The sequence below is a fragment of the Hetaerina americana genome, unplaced genomic scaffold, assembly GCF_022747635.1.
Source record: "Hetaerina americana unplaced genomic scaffold, ioHetAmer1.1.p SCAF_53, whole genome shotgun sequence".
Taxonomy (NCBI): domain Eukaryota; kingdom Metazoa; phylum Arthropoda; class Insecta; order Odonata; family Calopterygidae; genus Hetaerina; species Hetaerina americana.
This window is the reverse complement of record NW_027287128.1, coordinates 970359-985351: the sequence shown is the minus strand read 5'-3', so window position 1 is coordinate 985351 and position 14993 is coordinate 970359. Positions and strand designations below refer to the sequence as shown.

Below are 14993 nucleotides of genomic sequence, written 5' to 3'. Positions count from 1 at the left end.
TTTGCCCAAAAGCTTCCTTCAAACTCTTCGAGAAGGGGTCACTCTCTCGTAAGTATATATATTTCGATTGGCATATTTCCTCACCTCTGCAAAAGGGTAGTGAAAGTAATATTAAAAATATCATCATGGCGATAGACTGAATTTAAGTCAATAATTTTCTTATGAAGCTGTTAATTGAAAACTGACAAGTTTTCCCGACTGGTTTTTCTCTCTTGAGAAAAGGAAACCAAAAACCTTGGATTTCTTTGGGCAAGTTCCCGACAGCATTTAGGGTTTACGTTATTTTTCTAGGACTGAATGACTAAAGGCGCATGCGAAAATCAAAATTTTGTCTATTTTTAATTCTCCGTCTAAAAAAAAATTAAATACTTTTTTGTGGATTTAACTTGGATTAGAAAAATCTCTTGTAGTGGATTACTTAGGTACTGTTTAAAAATGTTAATATTTACACTTATTTATTTTGAGGATGGAATAAAAATAAAAAAACCTCAGAATCTAACTAAATATATCCTTCTGCGGCAAAAATTGGACATAATGCGTGTCAAAGAAAACTATTGAATTTAGAATTTGACTATTTCTAGTTAAGTTTTTTAATTTAGTTTAGGATTTAACCCCCTCCTTGGTTCCAAAGAACAAATACATTTTCGGTGAGATAATCGATTGCAAGTTTCTTGAGTTTCCGCGAATATTAAAGGGGCCTCATTTTGCGATAAATGAAAATACTTTTCCATATTAAATATTTTTTAGCTCCTATTTTAGGTTTTTGGAAGGTTTATGAACGTTAATATAAGAAGAAAAGAATAACCATCAATTGAATTACCATCGTATTAATTATATACTTCATATTGGAAAGGGAGTTTAATTTTACTCTTAGAAACTTGATGCATTATACTTAAGATTCCTTCGGTATGGAGAGAGTAGTATTTAAAGGGGATTGAATGTAATGGTAATAAGATGGTCTTAAGGAATGGCTATCTGTTGACTCTCCGAGATTTATCACTTGTTAGAAAACATTTGCAGCGGCTTTCACTCTCTCTAAATGTCTAAGTTGTTAATTATTTCCCATCGTATAGCTCTTACGTGTGTCATGAAAAGTTTTCTTGCTTTCCATTTCTATGCAAAATTGTCATGGATGGCTTTTTCGGCGGATGTCTTCTTTTTTATGCAGCAGTATGGTCAAAATAACTTTTTTAAGAAAGAATACTTTATTGAGCTGCTTAAATTTCAGCCGATAAACGATGAAATAATTTCGGTGGCACATAATTACCTTTGAAATTTATTACAATTGGACTCTTAAACTGTATCATTCCAACGTAATAAATTTCGAATAATTAACAACCTGGAATATGGTGCCAGGAACAATTCCAATTTCATCAACCTGAGGAAAATGACAACAATGCGGAGAAAGCAGGAATGTTGCGGCAGCACTGTTGGCAAGAAAGTAGTTATAGCTTCCCAAAACAAATGGTCGTTATTAATTCCCCGCATGAGTTACCCGATTTATCTACTCACTTCGAAGAAAGCAGCGCTGAAACCAGTTCGCTGTACGTCGCCGTTTCTTTTCGTTACGACTTAGCTCCGGGGACGTGGGATCCATAATTTCTCACGATCCAAGTTCCTTCGAAACGTCGTGGAGGACTCCGAGGGGGAGGGTTGGGGGTGGGGACGGGTTCTCTTAGGGATACACCCCGCTCCTCGGGAACTCACCCTTTCCACCCTTCTCACCACGAGGTCACCTCGGAAGGTTGAGTGTTAGGGACATCACACGCGGACATGAATACACTTGCTGGAATTCGTCATGCTGAATGAGCCATTTACACCCCCGTCGCCGTCATCGCGTCAATCGTGGCCTCCTTTCCGATTTCCTGCGCACGTACAACTCCTTTCTGTAGCCTTTCACTCCAGTCTCCCTGGATGCGAGCATCCATCCATTCGTCGTATTTTCGCGAAGATAATTAACCACGCATAGACGGCATCCGTGAGCGAGTAATCAACGCCTTAGTTGTTTGGACCCGACTCAAAATTACTCGCTAAAGTAATCTCAGGTTATAATGTCGGCCGACCCCGGTGGTGGCGGGGTAACGTCCTCGTCTGCCATTCCAAGGGTCGCGGGTTCGATTCCCGCCTGGGTGAGTTTCCCTCCATCTAGGGCTTGGGTGTTTGTAAATGTGTCCATTGTTATCGTTGTTAATAGTTCGATGTAAAGGCCAAAATGTGCTGTTTTCGGACTTATACTGAATAAATAAATAAATAAATAAAATAAATAAATGTCCCGAAGAGAAGGATTTGAAAGAAACACCTTGATCTGATTTGCACCAAAGGGCTTTGATTGAGCAAATTATTTCACTGGCTTATTGCGAGGTTATTATACTACAACAGACTTTTTGTGGGGAAATGGCTACACGCATAAATTGGTCCAAAGATCAGTGTGTAAATCCAATTTCCGATGAAATCCACAGTGAATTGCGATGCGATGAGGTTGGAGAGAATAGACAAATTGAGAGATAATACTGAAGACGGCAGTTGGTAAGAGATGATGGCTTTGGTCGTTTCACACTTGTCCATTAACGAAAACCTGCCAGACCATGCAACGGGAAATCCTGTGATGGAACTCAAACCCAATACTGCTATGATAGTTGTCGAGTGCCTTTCCTATCAGGCTAACTTGGTAAATTTTCGAAACATGAACAGACACAATATCTTATTGCAATTACGACTTGATACTCGGTTTATAATTACATGGTCAGAACAATTGAGTAGTTTGAGGCGTGATACGGTGGAAATCGAACATAATAAATAACTGACAGTAGCACTATTCCACTAAAAAAACTTTTCTAAGAAAAATATCCAGATGAGTAATGCTACTATCAGTTATTCATTACATTTTCAGATTTATCTTCCACTGAAAGTTAAACTGCATCATATCATCATAATTATTGTATAATTTAATCAACGAAAATTACGAATTATTACATACCCTCAATTTTCCATCATTTTAAATGATGGAAAATTTTATGCTCCCAAGCATATATGGCCTAATTATTTTTTCAATCAAGGATATTTTTTCACAAAATTCTCGTTCTCAGAACTCTAAGGTAGGAAAGTTTGTTTTCAGATAATAAATTTTATCTTTCAAAAGCATCTTGAACTACTCCTCCAATAATTACTGCCAATTTTAGTCCTTTATTTTCAAAGAAAATATCTAATTATTTAAGTACTGAATAAAAAAACATCTTTCTTGAGTACTGTCCTTACAGTACTCAAGAAAGGTACAGGTGAGACAGGTATGTAACTGCTTTTGTAGAAGTTGCCTCCATTTCTTTTATCGTTAAACATTTCTTTCAATTTTAAATTAATTTCAAACTCGTTTTCTTGTCTCAGTATTTCATCAGTCTTCAACCTCCTTTCTTATTAAAATTCACACTAGATGAATGCTCGGTTCCATGTTTTGTAGTTCGACATCTCTCAGACATCCTCACCTCCACCAACGTGCTACTTCTGGAACAAATCAAAATAAGGGGAGGTCGTTGGAGTTAAACTTAATTGTTTTGACCCATCGGAGCTTAAATTAAGAGTAGGTTAAACATAACTCAAGGATTTTTTGCATCTTTCAAATTTCTCTGATTGACCTAGGCCGCTGCCGGCACCTCAAGTGGATTGGCAGTGTTCGATGGAGCCTGTCATATCAGATGGTGTATGAGTTAAAGTTAACTTCAAGGTGTATCTGAAGGAAAATTATTTCCATAAAAATTGATAATTTTTTAAATTATTGTTTTATTTTTAAAATTGAATACTCATATCGTCGTGATAAGACTATTGAATAATTAGCTAAGTCTCTCTCACTGAATTCCTGTTTTTTTATCGAAAATCTAGAAAATTTTAATAGATTAAATATCCACAGTCGTCAAAAGTTCATTTGGTCTTTTTAATGTTGATGGCATTAGAACTGGAAAACATGTAAAGCTTTGCTTGAGGTTGACCAGTCCCCATGTCCAATTTACAAAGATTTAGAGAGTTGAAAGTCCACCCTGGTATGGAGGGTTTCCAAAACGGTAATTTCGAGAGCTTACTTTTCAAGATGAACCTCTTTTTTCATTTCTCCTACCTGTTATTATTTTTCTGAACTTTGCATCCACTTAGTTCCTGCTAAGTGGATGCAACGCCCTTTCCAGCTCCATGGATGTCTTCTCCTCTCATCTCCACCGATTCCTTTAGTATTTGGTTTCCACACTTTCCTCTCTCTCACCGTTAACAGGGCGCGCCCAGAAATTTGATAATGGTCCCTCAAAGTTATGTCTTGAAATTATTTTCGGCAAGTCGCGAGACCAAACGGTAAACCAAAGAGCAGTTGAGAGATGATTTTTTCCCCTCAGGATACCGATTAGCGCTCGCATACTCTCTCTCTCCTTCGCTTCCAAGATAGTCAAAATGGGAATAGCCATGCGACTGATGAGGTTGGGCAACTCATCTTTCCAATAAATGGTGTTTTCACGAAAGAATCATATGGTGGCTCAAGAGTCCACGAAGAGAAATACTCTCTTGTTTGGATGAAGTTTCCTCCGCGTTCACATAAATTTCAATGTATATGATCGATTAATTAGGCAGTCTTGCACTTAAGTTAGTAGAACTGAATCCACTGACCTTTATTAACCGAATTACCCGAAGAAATGTGTACTTCTAAACTTTGACATTCCTCAGTGTTTGTGTGAGTACGCCGTATTTGGCCAGGAGCTGTCGGTCGACACTTGGAATTTTCGGCACCATCTTGGCGCACACCTTGCGCATGGCCAAATCCTGTGAAATAATGCGTTGGACGTTGGATGCAGACAGACCCAACTGGTCTGCAAATTCTTCAGTGGTTACGCGTCGGTCTGTGTTCAGCAGTGTCCTCACTCTGTCCACATTCGTGTCGGTTCTTGCCGTCGACGGCGGTCCGGAGCGATGGTCGTCTTCAACGAGCTCCCTACCCTCTTTAAACAACTTGTGCCACTCAAATACTGTGGAACGGCTTAAGGCAGTGTCCCAATAAGCCTGCTTGATCATATCGAGGGTCTCAGTTGCCGTCTTCCCGAGTTTCGCACACAACTTCACGGGATAACGTTGCTCTAAATTCAGATTCAATTTGTTTTTCGACGAGGACAAAAAACTTGCTTCACTAAAAACGGTGTCCTCACTCAACGACAGCCCGCAGGCGACTGAGGTTGGTGTCGGTCTGTTGCTAAGAGCCCCCTCCACCTTACCCTGCCAGACAGACCCCCCTCCACCGCTCCGTTCGCGCCAGAGAAAATCAGTCCTACTACTTTTGGGTGGGACCCTGTACATATATATATATATATATATTATATATATATATATATATATATATATATATATATATATATGTATATAAATATAATAGGGTTGATTACTGTGTCTATATATAGAGGGCCCTGGTTTGATACCCGAGCAAGGATTCCTCTCTGGGCACCTGCAGCTCCACCCAAGCTATGTGATTTTTCGGGTACCAGATCTTCCTGGGAAACCATAACCGGCACAGGGAGAGAAACTGGCCCCCCTACCATGATGTGTAAATTTCAAACGCCGTTGGGCTTAGCACTGTGTGAACTCTATTATCACCTACCTAATCGACAGTGTGGTTTGGTAGGCGATGATAAAGCTTACCCAATACTAAGCCCGAAATTCACACATCAGGGTATGGGGGTCATTTCCTTTCCTGTGCTCACTGCTTGGATGGATCTGAGAGAGGATAGCCCGGGAATCTGAACCCGGGCTCTCCGCGTAGGAGCTTGTGTAGGCCTTTAACGAACAGATGTTTTTTCTTGAACTTTTTCTCTGTGCACTCCGAGTTAGCATACGCACTTTTTTGCCCTTTAATACTTCCGCAACTGCAGCGATGTCGCTGGCAAAATACATATGAGTAATATTGTTTTTCTACACTTATTAACACTTTGGTTCATCATTTTTCATCGATTATAGCTTTCTTTAGTTGGATATTAATACAATGGGCGAAAGTGTAAGCGCCCACCTTAACTCTTTATTATTACTTCTAGGCTGTCGATCTCAAAAATACGGGCGCTGTCAAGAAAGTTACTAAGTTTTAGCTTAGCGTGGCGGTGGGTGGGGCCAGAGCCACCATATTAGTGCCTAAACGCCCCTACATTCAGTACGCATCCCGTTGTGATATTGATCGGACGATGATTCATGTACTTTGCTCACTGCAGGCTGTTAAAATGTGCGCTAGAGTAGGGAATCCCGTGAGTTGACAATTCCGATCTGTAATTAGTTTTTTGCTGGCAAAAAACCACAAGCCAATTGAAATTCGTAGGAAATTTGGTGAAATGCACGGAGACAGAATAATGACAATGTTCACGACGAGGACCGCAGTGGTCGACCTTGCCTTCTGACAGATGACCTGGCGGATGGCCGGTTCTTGGACATCATAGACATTGGTCCGTTCAATCTTAAACTAACAACAGTACTGACGCACAACACTGTCACTCATCACTTAGTCGGTGCACAGCACAAATTTCCCGATGAATGTCAGCAGCTTTGAAGTTTATTTCCAGTAAAAACCTTATTACTAAACGGATTTTACGTTTGGCGGGATTTCCAATTGTATTGTTCATTTAAACTCGCTACTCAAAATAAACGACAAGCGGCGTGGCCCTCCAAACACTGCAGCTTGAGGCGTACTTCCCTGGTGTATGTGTGTCAATATAGCAAACATTCGGCTCCTCCCACTACTTTGCTTGCTACACGCAAACGGAGGTTACATTCTGGAAAACCCTTGTAATTACGGTCACCTTAATATGTAAGATTTGTAGCTACGTGTACCTTCTGTTACGTTTAGTCACTTATCTTCCCGTTATTTTAGGAAGGATATTTTTAGCTCATATTATAGAATTATATTCCAAATCTAAAATAACGTCAATGTACGAATAGGGAAATCTTTTTCCGTCTTCTCACGTATTAGAAATAATGCATTCTTTTGAAACTTTCCTTTTCTAAATACATATATTTCTATTTGATCTTTACCTGAACATTGCGCTGCTTGCGTCTCACTCTCATGTAGATTAATATTGTGAAGATCTTTAAGTGTCGTCGGTATTTTTTTACCGACAATTTTCAAATTTATTTCTCCACTTACTTTCAAAATAATTACTATAATGGTCTCGTAAAATCCATTGGCGTTTTACTGTTAATCATCTTTTCTGAGTCTTCCATTTTAAGTGAAATTCGGCATTTTATTGCTGCGACCAATTCATAGTGCGCTTTTTGTACTTCCTTCTTCCATTTTTGATTCAATTAGTTGTTACCAGACTCTCTTCCGTTTTGAAGTCATACCCGGTAATTTTTCATTCTCACCTTCAATCAATATTTATTAAATGTCATCCCGTTGCTTTTAATTATTATTTGTGATTCGCGGCGAGGTTGCTATATTTTGGCTGTTTGAACCTCCCCAGGTTTCTCTTCAAATTAATTTGTTCATCCATACTTCCCTAACATTTTCTCCTTTCAGGCTGAATCATATCTTATGCTTTTATTGCACGCTATCTCCCCGCTCTCGAAATATTTTATTACATATCTCTTGTATTTGTTTCATCAGCGTCATCTGTGATCCACAGTTTCCTCCTAATGACTTCTATTCTGCCAATATCGTGATTCGCGGTTTTTTATTCCATGTTCCACTTTTCTTCTACTTTCATGTATTGGTTTAACTTAAGTATCATTTGCAAATCTCATTTCAAAGTCCAATGGAAGACCATCTGCTCATTATTTTTTCATATTTTTCCCTAGGTTCCTTGATAAATATGAGTTGTCACCTTACCAATACAAAATACCGACCACTGAGGGTTCACAACTGAGTAGTTTGCAAAGTCTTTCCATGATTTATTAACTTCATTTACCAATTTAAAGAATAATGCTTCTTAACTTTGGAAAAAAAATTGCCTGATGGAGCTACGCCTAGAGAGTAGGGTGGCTGCGGGATCATGGATGTTCCGGTTCTGGTGGAAAACTGTCACGATCAGCGCCGTGTGAGCCGGCGCGTTATCGTGGTGGAAACGCCATGCATTGTTTTTCCACATGTCCGGCCTCTTCCGGCTCACTGCGACCCGCAGCCTCTTCATAACCTTAATTGTAGAAATGTTTGTTGACGGTTTGACCTTGAGGGCCGTGTTCGTAATGAATCAGATCGAAGAAAAACAACAGCACGACCTTCACATTTGACCGGGACATGCCAGCTTTCTTTGGATGCGGAGAATGAGGACTTTTCCACTGAAAAGACTGGGCCTTTGTCTCAACATCATAACCGTAAACCCAGGTTTCGTCACCGGTTACGATACTTTTAGGAAACTCTGGGTCGGGATTGGCTGTTCCTGGCAAATGTCCACACGTTTTTGTCTCTGCTCATCAGTCAGCACCCATTGGACGAGTTTTGATGTGACGTGCGTCATGCCCAAAATGTCTATCATAATTGTCTGACAGGATCCAAAACTAATGTTCACTTCCTCGGCTATCCCCCTGACAGTTAAACGGCGATTTGCCTGCACCAAATCATTCACCAAATTGACATGGTTGGGATCTGTCGAAGTGGAAGGCCGCCCTGTTGTCTTGTCTTGTGTCTTGTTTCGATCCGTTGAGCGGTTTGCGCAGGTTAAAATCAGTCCGGTCTTTTTCTGATCACACCTTGTATGTGTAAACCCTGCTCTGATATGTGAGTTTCACGTCATTATGTGAATTATGTGACAATATCATCACGCTATGCGAGTTCCACTCTTACATAATGCACCAGCTATCGGGTTGAGAACAGGGTTTGTGGCCTTTTATATATAATATACATAAAAACCATAAGCACAGTTATCAAACCGAAGGTCGGTTTTGTATGTGATGATAGAGTTCACCAAGTCATTATCCCGACAGTGTGTGAAATTTACACATCAGGGTGGGGGGGTCAGTTCCCAGGAAAATCTGGTACCCGAAAAGTCGCATAGCTTGGGTGGAGCTGCATGTCCCCAGAGGCTTGCCCCGGAATTGAACCCTGGCCCTCCGGTCAGCAGTCCATTGTTCTACTCCAGGACTACTGCGGCCCATTTTATATATATATATATATATATATATATATATATATATATATATATATATATATATATATATATATGTGTGTGTGTGTGTGTGTGTGTGTGTACATGTGTGTTCGATTTATTTATATTAAGGTATATTGTTTTGATATTTATAATATAATATATATTCCAAGAGAAAGCTGAATTGATCTCAAAAATTAAAGTGAAGAAGTGTATCATCAGACAAAAATATTTGAGGCATACCTATCAGAATTATTTTTGAATGCCCATTAGGAAGGTTGTATTATAATAGAGGTTTTGTATAAAGTTGTTAACTTGGCAAAAAATCAGATTTGAGCGATTTTTATGAGTTCGTCCTGTTGATTTTGTCAGATACCAGTCACCGAAATGGATAATTCGATGAATGAGTATGGTGTGCGGAAATTGGTTTTATTTCATTAACACAATCTGAATAACAGCTACGTTTTAGCTTTTACATTGGAATATGAATTCAAAAAATAGCAAGAGCAATACCAAATATCCAAGATGAAATGAAGGAAACGTCCTAGGCCAGAATAAACTTGCAATTTTCCGGTTAGCCAATAAGAGCGTTATTTCGCTCTCACAAAGGTTGAAAAATGCATTACGTGTAGAAAAAATGTTTTCAAATTACTGGGAAGATATTTACATTCCTTCACACAACATTTGAAGACATTTCTAAACATTTAAAACAATTTCAATTCTTTTTGAAGATTTTTTTGTGTCTTGATTAGGATTTTCAGCAGATTTGTTATTATTAAAAAATAAGATGGAAATTCATGCTAAAATTATAATTCCATTTTGATTAAAGTCACCCAAAAAATTATTTTAATTGTTTGTCGTTGTTTAGTCATTTTTTCATTTCTTTGTCCTTTTATATTTTAACAAAACCTGATCGCCACACCATTTAGTACATTCAGTAGGTTGTCTTAACTATTTTTGATGGCATTAATTGAGAGCCCTTTTAAATTTTTCTTTTTGAATCAAATAAATATCGCAAATGATAGATTTTCCCCTTCATTAGTTATAATTATCGGCTCATATTAATAAAAGGAGGCGTAATAAATTACGTATGCAATTTTAAATACTATGATATATGGAATTCGAGTCCACGCCCAAATGACTGGAAAGAAGGCTTTCAATTATCGATGGGTACCAATGGATATAATCCTTTGCTTAACTCGTGGAGATCAAGTTTCCACTTGATTGACCGCCTCCTGCGCCGCTGTTCAGTGCTGCGACCTGTGTTCAAAAGAGAAAGCAGTTGCGATGGAGAGCCTCTGGAGACGGCGAAGAAGGTCTGCACTTGAACGTCATCTGCCGTCGATGCTGTGCAACCTTAGGACTTGTTTCGCGAAATGAACACCAGAGTGCCTTGTGGGGGAATGTGAGGAGCGGTAAAGTGGTGTTGGCCTTGTCTTTGCGGATGGAAGACAGGAAGTTTGATTGCGGTAGCATCTGTCGTAAAATATCTAATAAAAACTTCTTTCAATAAAGGATTACCAGTTGATGTACCCTAGAGATTTCGTCATATATAATCTTGCGTGTACGCAGCCACCGCAACGTCGTCGTTATTATGTTTTGTGGGAATTGAGAAAAAACTTGTCAGAAGATGAATTACATGATTATAACAATTGCATCGAGTTCTTTAACTGATATCTATGTAAGGTTTATTAAAATGGAGTGTTGAATTTGGTAGTTCCTCTTTAGACTCCTGTAAAGGTTTATCAGCTCTTTAAATTTTTTATTCACTTCGGAAAAAATGTTGTTTTTTTAATGAAAATAAGATCGACCTCACAGTGGGGTGCTTAATGAACTGAAATATGAGCCACCACAGAACTAGGCGTTTACCACTGATTGGATGAAGCTTATTCCTTTACACGAGTATGTTTCATAGGGCGGTCAAATGTTTCATCAGTCAACGCGTGGACTGATGAAATGGTGTGGTCTTCCTTTTTTTTTCAGTTTTCCTGGAAATTATGGACGTGGGCCTGGAACAACTCTAAGGTTAACCTCAGAAATTTAAGGCAAATAATTATAACACAGCAGGAAATGACATTATATATCTTAGGGGATATATTTTCAGTTTGTGCAAAGCGGTTCCTGATTTATTTCCCTGAAATGTTGATTTTTTGAGCAGTAAAATTATGAGTTTGCGAAAAAAACTATTATTTCATCGCCTAAAAAATATTACGTACAAATTAAGCAAAATTATTCCCAATGGATCGTTCCATGAAAACAAATTCTATGAAACTACAATTGAAGAAGTTGTTAATTGAAACAATGCTTTTGGGAGAGTCCATTCACAATATTATGTGTAATTATGAGAAAGGTCAATCTGACCTACTATATACCAATGTTGTTATCACATTAATAGTTTATCGACGCAAAAAAATCGATTGCATTGTTTCAACGTAAAATGGGTAATGAAAATCCGCATTTGCAAAGTGTATTGTTTTAAGTACCATTCTCTAATATATCTCTAAGTCAGTTATACAGATGTACTCGCAATGTATGGAGTACTAATTGATATCAACCTCCTGGTAAAAAGCTTTCAGCTTGATTTATCTGGGAATATGTTACTGAAACTATAGTTTGAGTTGATGTGCATTTCGATGTCGAGGAAGTACTCTTAAAGGTTTATGGGGGACCAAGATGGGTTTACCAAATTCCCTACAGTCGTTGTGATTCTCGTGAAAATTCTTACTTGAAAGATGTAATGGCAATATGGTGTCAAGAGGTATTAAACGTTCTTTTATTGCTTCGACAAATGATTTAAAAAGCAAATTTATAAGTCGAAATGCAAAATTAATCGCTCAGTGGTCTTATTTCATTAAAATTTAACATGCAAACACCATAGTAGGTTTGAAGTTAGCTTTTAAGCTTATTTTGGCTTATGGAATAAAACGATAGCAAGGAGATATTTTTATTCCTTAAGAAACTGGATAAATTAGTGTAATTCACATAGCAACAAGTCAAGGTCATCCGTAATTTATAGGAATTGGAAATTTAGAGATTATAAAACGAAACTAGAACTCGATTGAAACTCAAACCGGTGTGTACTTTTTATGAATCAATATATATATATATATATATATATATATATATATATATATATATATATATATATATATATATATATCGTATATACCGGAGGGGCCCGGAATCCATGATTTAACGACATGCCATTCAGTTAAAATAAATACAATTACATGCCCTCATTGGTATAATATGAAAATACTGCAAATTCATGTCTGAATTACGAAAAATCTTTGACTAATGCTTAAATAGACAATTTGCACCTGTGGGGGAGAAAAATATTCAAACTTTTAAAGTTTGTATTATTCAGTGTCGATTCTCATTCCATATGCATATTCAATGAATTAGCTTATTATCAGCTGGAGATTTATTCTTCCCAACTTTCAATTATTAAGTGAAGATAATGAGCTGTGAGGTTTCCCTCTGACAGATCACCATTCAAGTGTTTGAACATCTCATTCACTTTACTCTATCGTATGTTGAGGTGGTCATTTGGCACGTGCTCTGAGTCTCCAGAAAATGCCCTCTCGCCATTAAGAAAGCTGCACGGTTTGCGTTTTTATGATGCTCACTTGGAAGAGCGTCAATTTTTCGCGTACTACCAAAATCTATGGTATTATTTTTCTCTACGGCTGAATTCTTTGAACATACTCATTGATCTTAAATATCCCATTTTGTGCTATTCAGATGAGCGAACATGATCTTCTATTTAATTTTTTGTCTCTTGGCAAATTGTGGTTAGCACCTCCATATTAGAGGCTAATTAAGTGTATGATGCCGTATAGTATTCAGAAGTTTTCTTCGGCTAGTTTACGCTGAAATACGCCGGTCACCGTGTGAAAGGAACGAAAGGTACTTTTTTCTTGTTTTCTTCAACCACTTCTTGACTGAAACTTTCCCTATTAGGTTACTTAAGGAATCTCGTTCAAGGTAGCTCTTTAATGAATTACATTTCTAAGCTCTCATATATTTACGAGCATATGAAAGTCCCAATTAATACAAAACTGAAAAATACTGCAAAAATCGAATTAAAATAAGCCATTCTACAACCCGACATACTTGCTACATTCTTTTATTTCGTCCAACATTTCTTGCCTCTACCACTGTCTTGAATATGTAATTGCTACTCAATAAGGCTGTATCTATTTTTCCTGCCTTTGAACTTCCCATAACTTTCCCTACTTCCCTAAACATGCCTAGAATTACGTCGCTTACTGTCCATCTCCACACCCATATATCTACAGTACCCTCGCTGATGTGTACATTTGGTTAAATCCTATGACTCAACAATTTCACAGGTCGTATGAGGCAAAACGAGAATAAATAAAAATATATATTTTATATATGGTAAGTTTGTATACATTCTTGCTGATAATTTTCAACTGAAGGATGCATAAGACTTGGATCCACACTTTTGAAAGGGACAGACTTAAAAAGGCTATCCCCACCGCTGTCTGATTTCTTAATAAGGTTTATTTCCTCAATGTAGGATTCCTCGCGTCGCTCGATTCTATGTAGAGGTGTTCGCAGTATTCCCCACCCCTCCGTTTTCCTAAGAAGGCGCTCTTAACCGCACTCCACTCGGCTCGCAATTCTTTGCATCTTTTTAACCCATTGTGTTCTCCTAATTGTTCTAGGAACATAAGACAGAAATCCGTGGCTTCTCCCCCCAAGTAATCTCTCGCTATCTCCTGATTTACGACTTCCCCGGCTTACCCGTGACGTGGCGGGGTTCTTAACTATTTCGAGAACTTCATCCTTAAGGAATTCTTATCTGCGGGCACTATAAGCCTCACCTCCAACCCTCGGCCCGTCTCCCTCTCTCCCTCCCCCCTTTTCACAACCCCCATCACCTTGTCTTTCACCCCCCCCACCATGCCATCCCTCTCTCTCTTCGGTTCCGAAGCTCTAATGAGGAACGTCACTCTCGGCTGCTGCAATGGCCTTGGGATGTTTAATAAATTTGCAACCCCTTCCTTCCTTTCTTCCTTCCTCCCCTGTCCGGCCCCTTACCCGCTTTATCCTGGAACGGAGGCAACCGGTGGAATGTGGGAGGCGTGTGCGGTTGCCCGCACCCTCTTCCCTGGGTGCCCACCCCTCTCTCCCATCCCCACTTTCCGCCATCGACGCCCGCTCCATTCGCACGCGCCCCCGGACGACGAAAAGGTCTCTCCCCGCGACGGCGGCGGCGCCTCATTAAGGACAAGGTCGCTCTCCACCCGGCCCCACTCCCGCCGCACAGGACCCACCCCTTCCATCGGCACCCTCTTCGCGCCTGCCTCATTTCTTGCCGCCAACCTTCGCGTGCCACCTCATGATGCCCGCGATTGCGATGATGCCTACCGCTTAAGGCAGTTGCATAAAATAATCGTGACTGTAAAATACTTAGTTATTCGTGGACGGAAAGGTAAATGTGAGGTTTATTTTTCACTCGTGCGCTTTTGTTAATGCTATCATGTTGTTCCCTTTAAATTACATCTCATCCCTTTGAATTCTCTGTTGTCTCCGTTTCACTCCACTAAGTGAAAGAGTTCACACTACTCTACGATCCTATGCCTTTCGATCATCGTGCGGATTGAATTTGATTTGCCATCAGTATGCTTAGTGCAGCTTCTTTTCTAATTTTGTTCTCTTGATCCTGTGGATGGTATTTTAATCATCTGACTTCATCTTAGGCAAGTGATGGGGAGGCATTACGTTAGTGGCTGATGTCCTTAAATGGGATTATAAACTATTTAAAAACAGCGATGTATAGTGTAGAATTATTTAATGTTCCCGTACGCATTATTATGAGGTAGAGTTTAGGCGTGCAACGATTGTTGGCTTTCCAATGAATAAAATCGTACATTTGGT

General features: G+C 39.0%; 1 protein-coding gene across 1 annotated transcript in view; it reads left to right on the top strand.

The window, feature by feature from the left end:
• LOC139694714 (uncharacterized) overlaps positions 1–14993 on the top strand; it is a gene marked incomplete at its 3' end in the record, with an annotated part of 186031 nt that overhangs the window by 125757 nt on the left and 45281 nt on the right. The window lies entirely within an intron of this gene.